Source organism: Callospermophilus lateralis, chromosome 10 (genome assembly GCF_048772815.1).
Source record: "Callospermophilus lateralis isolate mCalLat2 chromosome 10, mCalLat2.hap1, whole genome shotgun sequence".
NCBI classification, from domain to species: domain Eukaryota; kingdom Metazoa; phylum Chordata; class Mammalia; order Rodentia; family Sciuridae; genus Callospermophilus; species Callospermophilus lateralis.
This window is the reverse complement of record NC_135314.1, coordinates 60,163,208-60,176,659: the sequence shown is the minus strand read 5'-3', so window position 1 is coordinate 60,176,659 and position 13,452 is coordinate 60,163,208.

The following is a 13,452-nucleotide window of genomic DNA, read 5'->3' as shown; positions in this document are numbered from 1 at the left end:
ACACACAGAGTATATGAAATGCTCAAGAAACCAAGAAAAAAAATAAACAACTTGTTTGATTATATTTACCTTTCATATATTTAATATTTCAGTGGTTGAGGTAGTTGATATTATAACTAGAAGGGAGAGATAGTTTAGAAATGAAATAACTTATATCTTTGGTCATGAGTTTGAGTGAATATACAATAGAATATTTTCTTCAAGTCTTCAGTTCTAAACAACTGTGTCTGTTATACTGAGAAAATTTTCTTACCACAAGTTTTGAATTTCCTATCAATTCAATTTGACACATCTTTTCCTTTATATTTACTAGCTTCCTGAAGATAATATGTGAGAAGAAAGGAAAGAAAAACAATTTTGCCTTATTTAGATATAGGCTTTAGTTATTTGGCATCACTTCATTGTATATCACTGTCTAATATCAGATTAATAGAAAAAATAAATTAGTCTCTGGGAATAAAATTAATCTTGTTTTTTAAAAGCAGTATTACAATAATATTTAATGATTCAAGACAGCATAACAAAAAACAAATCAAGGAACTAAAGATAAGGCCAATGCTTGATCTGTATAAGGCATCAGGTGAATAGTTAAATGCACATAATATGCATATTCTGAACTGAATGGCTCTGAACAGAGAAATTCTCAAAAGAACACAAAAGTATTCATAAATGTACAGTGTACATTTTAATGAAGGAGGTGTTTTGGGGACTCACACAGAGGTGTTATGCTATCCATACATAAGCAACAGGGCAGCAGCTGAAACTTGTTTAACAGTTCAACATTAAAATATTTTACTTGACATTGAGGTAACCACACTTTTGAAATTTCATGTCTAATATATTTCGAATTCACTATTGTAAGTAATTTTAATCTCTACATATGCATTTGATAAGACTAAAGGTTTTCAATATTTTCGCCCACAAAGATGCCTTTTTATTGTCACAAGCACCATTATCCAAACAAAGAAAATACTTTCCCTATATCTAATTTTGGCTTCCGTTCTTTTAGCATAGGGATCTCCAAGGCTATTTAGTTGCTCAATAATTAACTTTCACCTCAAATTTATTTCTCCTTTAATTTTTGAAAAGAAACTTTTTGGCACATTAAGTCTCCCTAATTTTACTGGCAGTTGTAGTTACATAGCTTAACCATTTGATCAAGACCTTAAAGGTTATTTAATAATTTTTCCCTAACCATCTCTTAACTGAAGTCAGCTGATGAATGAATGCTAACTGTAAAATTTCTAAGTGCTGGTGGCCTTTCACTGTCCATAGCTTTCCTACATTTCTGCATCCCAGAGATATGAATTTTGAAACAACTAGTGGCCCAAAATTTTTTTACAATTCCTTTTGTTTCTCCTAGACACTTATTCTGAGTTCATGAACTGGATATTTGGTTAATTTGGCTAATAATTGAGGATACACCATCCTACTCAAATTTGTACTACTATAAATGTATACCCAAGACTGGATACTTTAGAAAGAATAGAGATGCATTTCTTACAATTCTAGCAACTGGGAAGATCAAGGATGAAGAGTTTGCATCTGTAAAGGGCCTTCTTGCTGGGTCATCCCATGGCAGAAGGGGAAAGGGAAAGAAAGCACAAGAGGTAGGAACAGGGGGATAAACTCATCTTTTCATCAGGAACCCATTCCTAAGATAAGTCAGTCACTCTTTCAATAACAGTATTAAAGGTCCCACATCTTACCAATATGGGGCAGTGGGAGTTATATCTCCAGAATAGGAACTCTGGGGGAAATTCAAATGATAGCACACACAGTCATTACAAAAATAGGTAGTATTTTATCTAGGAGCTGTAAGTTTGCTGACAAGAGCAAAAGAAAAAGAACAGCACACCCAAAGAAGGCAGAAGGAAAAAAAGTGAAAGAGCTAGCACTGAATGAATGGAACAAAGCATTATGGAGCCCCATACAGAAGCAATTCACCCAGCATCTGACTCCAGCCAATGTCTTTTCATTCTTAAACCCCTCTTACTCCACCTTAAGGGCCTATTGTGTGACCTTACAGAGTATGGATTAGTCAATTTTCATACCTGTAGGCCACTGGACATCCTATAAATTTTTGGCTTGGGACTCATGGTGAGTACCAGGAAAGGGGTGAGCACTACACTAGGGTTTGGTGGTGGGGGTGGTGGGGGGTCTCCTTCCTTCCTCTTCTGATTGTCTTCCTTGGCATCCCATCTTCCAGCGTCCAGACTTTGGTATTCAGCTTGGGCCCATCAGAGTGTCTGGAAAAATTTATTTCTTTTACAACCCCTGAAGTAAACCAGTGTTCATTTTCCAAGCTGGAATCACAAGAGAAATATGAAAGCTAACTGCACATAGTATAAATAAACATGGTATGGGAACACGAGAGCAGAACACAGCGGCCTGACACAGACGAGAGAGACAATCCAGCATAACAAATAGTAAGTTGTGCTTTGCCCATGGCATTTTCTGGCTCCATCAATAATTATATAATACAACAGTCACTGATTTCTTAGCCCTGGATCAATAATGGGTTTCACATCCCCTCCAGAGCTGGTTGTTGACCAAGGTGCTTGCTCAGCCCACCCCCTTTCCATCTATGGCAAAAAATCGATTCTTGCATAACTGCTTGTGTGCTTGGAATGTCAGCATCAGAGCAATGGAGAAATTTGGAGCTTAATAGCACTGCAGAACTCAGAAAGATTTTATATCTTTCTCTCCCCATAAGCCCACACAGCTCAACCAGTAGCTTCACAGGAAGTCTCCAACCCAAAATACACAATACAATTGGGACTTTCCAAAATAACAGCAGCAACCACAAATATGTAGAACACTCATAGGCAGACAGTTGAACTATGGCATGTTAGTACTTCATTTGTCTTATAATTAACTTTCTATAGTCGAATTGATGAGTTAATATAGTAACCTATACCTTTAATATGATAAAATGGTAGTGACACAAATCTGTGACAAAACCTGATTTACAGCTGGATAATGTTCCATCACAAAATATGGGGCACTCAGGGACAATTATATCACAATATAAAATTTGTCATTCCAAATGTAGAGAGGGCCTATTTGTTTAAGCATAGCAGCATATTTTTAATTCCAGATATTCTCTAAAGAACAATGCTAGTTGTATCTACTCAACACACAAAGAAAAGGAGATCTAGCAGTCATCATTTTAATCTGATCAAGGCAGATGGCCAAAGTTGATAATATAGATACCAAAGTAGATTTCAGAAATTGAATTACCCTGTTTGGTTGTCTGCCTTGATTTAGTTTACTAGACAATGACCCTAATTCCTCCTCAGTAGCAAAGTTCTATGGTGCTAGTGTATGAATGAGGGCAATATTGCAAAAGAGGTCTTTTTTTGTTGTTGCTGCTGTTGTTGTTAAGCTTCTATTGAACTTTCCTGTATAGGGTCACAGCAACCCTTTGGCCATGATAATACCAGAAGAATGCATCATAAGCATTATGAGCCTTCATTTTGCAATTTACAAAGAAATGTTGATGGAACCCAGAGGGAAGAAGTGAATTACCCAAGGTCAGCCACCAGCCCCACCATTTCATGGACCCAGAACTCATATGTTATCCACTATGCCATACCTCCTGCTAAACAGACAAATATATATTGGGGAATTATAGGCCATACCCCCAAATTACCCTGTCCTTAATGGACTGAATAGTTGTTCCCTTCAAATAGTATATGATGAAATTTTATCCCCCAATATGATAGTAGGAGATGGGGTCTTAGGGTAGTGTTTAGATCAATGTCAAACTACTTGCAGACTAATAAACAAATAATAACAGTAATAAAATTCAAAACATTTCCTCAATCAGAGTTCACAGGTGAAATTTTTTAAAAAAAATTGTCATTATCTCATTGAGAAGGCAAAGAAGGCACACTTGAATTTTAAAACAATCAAATACAGTATCTTTTGACTCAATGTAAATCATCTTGAGGATATGAAGACACAATCTTAAAAACTAAATAGAAGAGTTCATCTCTTATTTTGGTAGCCACCAAGTCCATGGCATACCTACATTTTCACAGACCTTTTGGTTTAAAGATTTCAGTATTCAAAAGAATTGGATGTCTACTCTTGAAAGACATTAGTATCCAGCACTCAAACTCATTTCCAGATTTACCCTGAGAAAGTATATCAAAGATAGGGCAGATGAGAAAAAAAATCATTATTTTCAGAAAATCTGGGAAAGTCACTCTAGATCTTTTGGGATAAAAATAGAAATAATGTAAGAAATTCTTCCCCTGCTCCTTAAGTTTGCACAGGTTCTTTGCTCCGATATTTAAAGAACCTTTAATCTAGCTCAAAAACAAAGATATGTTGAAATAGATTTTGGATGCTAAGATAAATCAAAAATTGCTTGACACTTGAATGTGTCCAGTTAATTGTCCAGTTAAATACCTACCTGAGTCCTAAGGAATGTCCTATCTTTAAGTAAAAAATAAATTTGGCAAACAAGAATTAAATCAATGGTTGCCTGTTCCATATTCAGTATCATATTATATGATTTTATGTATTTTAATATTTCAAATTCTTCATCATATCACACTGAAAAATTCCATTCTGTATATCATATCCTTTGTTGCACTTAGTAGAATGTAATTGTAATTAATTAACTGTGTGACTGTGGCTGTTTATTCATTGTTTTATTCAAGGCATTTAGAAAAATGCCTGGCAAGAATATTCAGTACAAAAATATAAATGAATAGATGGATTGATGAATGCAGGATGAAAACAGATTCTCCTCACTCCTTTATTACCACTGACAACTGAGTTATCACTTTAGGACTCTAAATAAAGTGAAAAGTTGCTGAGCTCAGTTCTGAAGTAGAAACATTGTCACCTAAGTCCTTAATTTGGAAATAAAATTCTTTTCCTCTACCTGTGATACTCCCTGCCTGGTTACCTGGATTCTTTTTCAATTTATGGGTACAGTCATGATGGTGTGAATCCTTCTGTGCTGAGAATGCTTACAGCAAATCCCTGCTGTTCATATATATGAGATTCCAATAATTTTCTACAAACAACATTTTAATGGGATGGTACAAGGGAACAAATGTACATCATGGGGGTTTTGAAACCAGAAATTTGGAAGCTAATGGGTCTTTCACCCTTTTAAATAAGTGGATGATATAATTTCTAAACCCCATTTTCTCCAAATACAAATATGGAGACCTCATTGCAGGAGGTTTGAGAAGGTCAATAATTTTGTTTTTTGTCTTGGTACTGAGTATTTAAGCCAGGAATGCTTTATCACTGAGCTATATTCCCATCCCCTTTTTGTTTTTGTTTTTGTTTTGAGACAGAAATTCAAAAAGTTGCTTAGGGCCTCACTAAGCTAATGAGATGGGCCTTGAATATGCCATCCTCCTGCCTCAATCTCCTGAACTGCTGGGATTAAGTAAGTGCCCCTGTGTCTAGCTCAACTGCAATTTTTGAAGAAAGGATGAGTCAGTATTATGGATGTTCATTCTTTAAACAAGTTTCATTAACAAACATCAGGAAGGTCATGCCCTCAGTTTGGACATATAGGAGATGTCAACAATTATTCCTGGGGTTTCATTTTCAAAATTCATAGCTGAGAATCTATGATATCTCTTTTGAATAAAAAGATCAGATTGTTTCTGAAGTTCAAAAGCCATTACAAATAAAGATCCAAGAAAGAAAATTAAGTCTAGAGGCTATTAATGCCAAGGATTATGCCCCTGAAGTGGAGGCTCTGAGAGACACTGGCTGAGGCCTGTCTATAGTATACACAAACCCATACCTGGATACTTTGTGACTGTGGACTTCTGCCTTGATAATATGACATTCTACATTAAAAAAAAAAAAAACAAGCCTCATTAGTGGCACTATCACTCCACCACCACTAAGGGGAGACGTGTCTTGGCAAAACAGAATTGGCACTGAAAAGTAGGGTTGCTTGCTTTAACAAATACCTAAAAGTGTGAATGTGGCATTAGAACTGGGTAAGTGGTAGAAGCTAAAAATTATAAAGTATATGCTAAAAAAACTGCACTGTAGTGAATGAACTATTAAGAATAATTCCTATGAAACCTAAGAAGGGGAAGAGAAAAGCCAATGAAAAATCCTCAAACTTCTTAGGGAATATGTAATAGTTGTGAATAGAATGTTGGAAGAAATATGGATGTTGAAGGCTATTCTCTTAAGGTATTACCTGGGAATGAGGCATGTAGTATTGAAAACTAGAGGGAAAGCAATCCTTGTTATAAATGGTAAAGAACGTCACTGAATTTTGTTTATGTCCCAGTGTTTTGTGAATGGGAGAAGTCAGGAGCAGAGCGCTTTCTAAACAAAGTGTTGAAGGTGCAGCATGGCTTTTCTTCTTAACCGCTTAGAGCAAAATATAAGAAGAAAGAAAAGATTTAAAGATAGAATTTTTAACCAAAAGGGAATCAGATCTTTTCTTTCTTTCTTTTTTTTATTAGTTACACATGACAGTATAATGATCTTGACAATTCATACATTTGAATCAAATGGGGTATAATTCCTCATTTTTCTGATTGTGCAGAATCAGATCTTGAAGATTTCAATAATCCTCAGCCTGGTCATATTGTGAATTAAAAGAAAGCTTGTTCAGGATGATCACCAAAGGTGTTATACTTAGGATGGTTGTGTGGAAGTCAGGTGCTACTCATCAAGACAATGAAAGAATGACCTGGAGGCAATTTGGAGATCCCAGGGGCAGCTGCCTCTCTCATCACAGGATCATAATGCAAGGCCTTGAAGGCAGAAAGATTTCAAGACTCTTCTCTCCTGAATTCTGAGTATCCAGTGCAGGTGACCACCATTCTGGGGGGCAAAGGTGGTAAGGCCTGGTGGCATTTGCACAGTGCAATCTCTACGAGAATATTACTTGCATGTGCTATGGGCAGGGGTGGGAAGGATGGCTACCTCTATTTAGATTCCAAAGGATGGAACTTCCCAGAGCCACTGGCTCTTCATACAGATGACCACTATGAGGCTGGAGCCACTGCAGAGTTGCTGCTCCTACCACTCCTACCAATAGAGTCAGAGGCATATGATATAAGCTTGGAGATCTGAAGGCACACACTTATGATTAACCCTTGAGAGCAATAGCATGGGCTGCACCTAGCAAAGCCACAGAGATGGAGCTACCCAATGTCATCAAGGCACTATTGTCCAAAGTCTGGAGGACCTTAATCATGCTTGGCAAAGCTATGGAGGGGCTACCTTCACCTCAGTGGGATTGAAGGACAAAACCTCCAATCAAAGATGATGATTCTGCTGCTTTAAGATTTAATGCTTTTTTCCTTGTTGGGTTTGGGACTTACTTGGGACTTGTCACTCATTCCTTCTTTCTTTCTTCCTTTTAGAATGAAAATGCCTATTCTGTCCCACCATTGCATTTTGGAAGCACATTATTTCTTTCATTTCACAGATTCACATCTGGAAAGCAATTTGCCTCAGAATGAATCTCGAGTCGTACCCATGTCTGATTTAGGGAATATCTGAGAGCCAGTTTAGATGAGACTCTGGTCTTTAAATTTTTGAGTTAAATGATGAATTGATTTAATACTCTGTGAGCTCCTGGGATGGGATGAACATATTTTATATGTGAGAAGGACATGATTTTTGAGGATCCTGGGGTAGAATGCTATCGTGTGGATGTTTTATGTTTATTCCAATTTTATATGTTAAAATCCTAACTTCCAAGGTGACAGCTTTAGGAGGTGGGGCCGCTAGAAAGCATGTCTCTCCTGAGTGGAATTAGTACCTTTATACCAAAGGCCCAGGGAACTGCCTGGCTGCTTTCTACCATGTAAGGACACATTCAGAAGTTACTATCTTTGAAGAATAGGGGCTTCACCTGATCCCAAATCTGCTAATGCCTTGATCCCTGCCTCTAGAACTGTGAAAAATATTTTCCATTATTGATAAGCTAACCACTTTAAGATATTTTATTAAAGTAGTGTTGATAGACTGAGTAAATACTGATGGAGCTTGACATGAGAATATGCAGTTGATCAACATTTCAGTTTGCATATATTGTTTGAATTGTCTTCATTGGGGAAGCCTGTTGTTACAAGTGAATGTATGACTTTGTACCACGGCACTACTATTTGTACCATAGCACAGACAAAGCAGGTCAGAAAAGAGTGTGCTAATGTTGATGGTTCAAATACCTCTGTGAGTAACCATGATATTTAGTGCTCAGAAATTTCCAGAATCACACATCATTATCAGTGTGCTCTTTATTATTATATAATTTAAGTTGTACACGTGTACAGGGTACAGTGGGATAATTTAATATCTGTATGAAGTGTATAGTGATCAAATCAGGGTAGTTAGCATTTTTATCTTTATAAATATATTTTAAATATTTGAATATTTGATTACCAAGTAATAATTGTGCATATTTATGGGGTAATATGATATATGTATGTATATGTGTGTGTGTCAATTAGCTATACTAATTGGCATTCCCATCAATGGTATGTAACAAACACACACACACACACATATCGTGTACTGATCAAATGAGGGTAAATAGCATTTCCATCTCATAATTTCTCTTCTAGCTACTGAACATGTAATAGATGATTATGAACTAGTTACCCCACGATGCTGTATAGAGTAGAACATTAGAGCTTATTCCTTCTACCTAACTGTGCTTTGGTATGCATTATCCAATCTCCCTCCACTAGCCCCTTCTCTTCCCTTTCCTGCCTCCTGAATTATGACACCACATTCATATAGACATTTTTACCTTCCACATATGAGAAAGAACATGCAAAATTTGTCTTCTGCATCTAATTTCTATCACTTAACATCCTCAATTCCAAGAAGGGCATGGTGGTGCATGTCTCTAATCCCGGCATCTCAGGAGTCTGAGGAAGGAGGATTACAAGTTCAACCTTAACAACTTAGCTAGGATCTAAGCAACTTAGCAAGACCCTATCACAAAATAAAAAATTAAAAAGGCTGAGAATATGCTTTAGTGGTTGAGTGCTGCTGAGTTCAATCACTGGCACAAAAAAAATCCTCCATTCTATCCATTTTGCTACGTATGATATGATTTCAGTCTATTTCATGACTAATACTCCATTGTGCATGTATTCCACATTTTCTTTATGCATTATCTGTTGATGGGCACCTAGGTTGATTCCATATCTTAGCTACTGTCAACATTACCAGGGTAAATATGAGAGAACAGTATAGGGTCTTGTTGATATGCTGATTTCATTTTCTTTGCATATGTATCCAGAAGTGATATAGTTGGATCTTAAGGCAGATCCATTTTTAGATTTTGAGGAACTTCCATACTGTTCTCTATAACAGCTATACTAATTTACATTCCCATCAGTGGTATGTAAATGCTCCTTTTCTCTACATACACACCAGCCACTCTGACTGGGGTGAGATGGTATCTCATCACAATTTTAATTTGTATTTACCTGACAATTAATGATGTTGATGATTTTTCATATACCTGCTGGTTGAATTTCTTCTTTGTAGAAATGTCTATTAAGATTATTTGGCCAGGTACATTGGCACACACCTGTAATCTCAGCAGCTTGGGAGACTGAGGCAGGAGGATCAAAGCCAGTCTATATGTTCTGGATATTAATCCTTTGTCTGGTCAATAGTTGCTAAATATTTTTTTCCCATTCTGTAAGTTGTCTCTTCCATCTGTCTGTTGTCTCCTTTGCTGTGTGGAAGCATCTTGGTGTGGTATAATCTCCCCTGATTTTTTGTTTCTATTGTCTATGCCTTTGGAGTTCTATCAAAAAGTAATTACCTATATCAATACTCATGTATTGTGTTTTTCTATGTTTTTATTCAAGTAGCTTTATGATTTGAGATAGAATTCAACATCTTTTAATAAAACTCTGAACCAATTATGTCTGGAAGGAATATAACTCAATATAACAAAGAAGAAATACAATAAAGAATATAACCAATTAGATATAGATGGGATATAATTCAATATAATAAAAGACATAGATAGCTATTAATTCACAATGGTTACAAATATACCTATGAGAAAACATATCCAAGGAGGTTGAAGACCTCTACAAAAAAAAATTACAAAACTTTGATGAAAGAAACTTAAGAGGATGCCAGAAATGGAAAGATTTCTCATGTTCATAAATTGGAGGAGTTATTATTGTTAACATGTCCACACTACCCCCCAAAGGATTTATAGTTTCAGCACAATTTCCATCCAAATACCAATAACATTCTTCATGTAACTAGAAAACAACAATTCTAAAATTCATACGAAGGAATAAAAGATCCCAAATAGCTAAAGCAATATTCAGCAAAAAGAACAATGCTGGATCACAATATTGGATCCCAAGACATACTATAGGGCTACCGTGACCTAAATAGCATAATACTGGCATAAAAACCAGCACACAGGCCAATGGTACAGAGTACAGATTCCAGAAATAAACTCAAATATCCGTAGTCAACTAATTCTCCATAAAGACTCCTCAATAAAAGGTGCTGGGAGAATTGTGTATTGATATGTAGAAGACTGAAACTTGACCCGTATCTCTCACCCTATACAAAAATCAACTCCAAAATAAGACTTGAAATGCTTTCCTCTCTTTAGAGAGATGCTTAGCAATTCTTTTCTGGAGGAATGTTTGTTTGTTTGTTTTTGCAGGGAGGGAGAAAATAACATATTCGGTATATGTAACACCTAATAAAGAGAATGTTACAGTAACAGTTTAACTCTGGTGCAAAATGACAAAATCAAAATAAAATAATTTGTAGTAACACAGTATTTGTCACAATAAGAGTTGACCTGGAGTTGATACTTTTCTTAATTTATTATGTTTATTTATCCAAATATTAGACACCTTTTATAACATCTTCAAATAATTTGTGTTACAAATAAAAATAAGAAACAAAATTAAATGATGAAAAGTGTTCACTACCACCCTGAGGGAAATACTATCCCAGGTGGTCAAAAGTCAATTTACACCTGGATTTGTATACTTTTGCCAAAATAGTTTATATTGTAATGTTAAATGGTATAAATTAATTTAAAATCAATATTAAATAATCTTTGGAATAATATGTTAAAATAATATCCATCATATTGTAAATGTGTGTTCTCTATCTGTGATATTATAATGTTATTTGTAAAATATTAAATTAAGCACATATAACATCTTCAGAACTCATAGTGCTTCACTCACACTATAAAGGTATGGCTGCTCCTTTTTGTCCCACTATTCATCCTCCCCAACTGAAGAATGTATTTCCTAGTCATTCATAAAAAATATCTTATAGCTACACTTATTTCTAAATATGGTGTTTCACACCTTCCATGGGACAGGTTAATGATTATTTTGGTTTTAGTGCCATCTGTTATAGCTTCTTCTGGGCTAAAGATCCTGTTTATGTCAATAAATTACTTAATTAAGCAAACTAGGTAAAGACAATGATGAGTTTGTGAAAATGAGTGGATTCTTCATGAAAACGGTATGAGTCAGTGTTATGTATTAATTGAAAGAAAACAGATGAGGCTGGATAGAGAGTGACACAGTGGTAGAAAGGGGGCAGATCAGAGGGTACTGGCAAGGCACCTCACAGAGTGGGAGGGAAGTGATAGGATACCCAGGTTGAGTGACAAGCTAGAGGTCCAGGGACCTCTTACATTAGAGAAAAAAGAAGTCTTTCCTGGAGGAAAAGGACATCTGAGCCCACAAGCAAATACTAATTGAGTCTTCTCTGTACACTACATACAATATTCTGTATTATGTGATAAGCCACTGAAATAAAAAGTATCTAATATCCCTGTGCAGCTATGAGTCCACATGCTCTTGACACCTTCAGACATTGTTTCTCTTTTAATGCATGACTTCATGATGCCTTTGTATACCCAATATGGATATGACTTCAAATTAAAACACTTCCTTTACACACTATTAAAACATTATTTTTGTAAAACAATAGCCCCATTATAATTTCATCTCAATGGAGAATATTTGCTATTTCTGGGAACTTTTCAAATAATGCTTTTTATTTGTATAAATTCAAGGCTCCCTTGGTTTTTCTGTAATTCATGTAATAGCCAAAGAACAGATTTAAACTACTATTAAAGAAAATTCTGGCATTTACTATAATTCTTATAATATTGAAGGGGGCAGATTTGAATCACTGTTATTATCAGGTGTTAAACCTAAATGCTCACAAAAATCGTGCCTTCTGTTTATGTCAAGGCTCTACTTGGTTCAAGATAGGCGTCTAAACATGACTCCCCCAAAGGTGCAATGACTAAAAAAGGAAAAAGAAAAATTTGAGTCAGCAAAATTTTTCTGGTATAAACACTTTTTGAACAATAATCATTATAATAATTTTGGATATATGTATAGCTCTATTAATACTAACATTGAACCATTGGCTCTGTAAGCCCTGACAGTAATGTGTCCTGGGACTAAATACCAGATATGTACAAAAAAACAAATGTTGAAGCCCTGAAATAAGAATAAAGAGAATGACAACATTGGAATATTTCATAAAAAGTGGTTAAGTAAAAGTTTATAATGGAAAGAAGCATGTAGTCTTACATATACTATATAAAAGCATGAATTTTATAGGCTAGATAAATGGAATAAATGTTTGTGCTCCCATTCCACTGAGTGGAATTCTTAATATACAGAATTCCTAATGACAACCATGAGGCCACTAAAGAATGGATTATAAAATGAGAAGGAGGAGAAACTAAGTAGCCACAAGGAGCCCTCCTCATCCTATTCATCTTTCTTGGTATTCCAAAATCAAATCATGGAATTCTAATATAGGATAACCATATGTTTGAGTTTGTTGTGAACAGCCCCAGTTTATTTCCGGGGTCCTAGTGTAATTACTAATAAAATTCACTTTCATTCTCAGAAGTGTCCCAGCTTGAACGATAAATTATATGGTCACTCTACCAGTAAGCCATCAGACAAATGACTGAATTCCCTCAGAGTATTCTGACATTAAAAGGAATGGATCACTTTGTTATCTGTTGCTGTCATTGCTATTATTTAATACCAAGAAAACAGCATTGGGTTATTACAGGCAGAAATCAATAAAAGGCAATGCTATAAGCCTTCAGGAGAGAGAACAGAACCACATTGAGGGAGAGGATTTTAGAAGGGAGTAGCATTTTATGTTTACTAAGACACAGTTGATTGTCCACGCTCCATGGAAATACAGTGGCTTTGGTTTAGTGTTCAGCTAGAAAGTAAAATCTTTATATACAGGGTCCATAAAGGCAATGAAAAGTGCATGTCTCTGCCCTGATTGTGTATTCCTCTTCAAGATGAAGGATTTTTTTGTTTGTTTGTTTTTTACTTTTCAACTGTTCAACCCATAAATTTTCTATTAGAAATGTATTTTTTGGCCCAAGCTTGTCACTATGGGATACAAAAGAAACCATGGTATTTG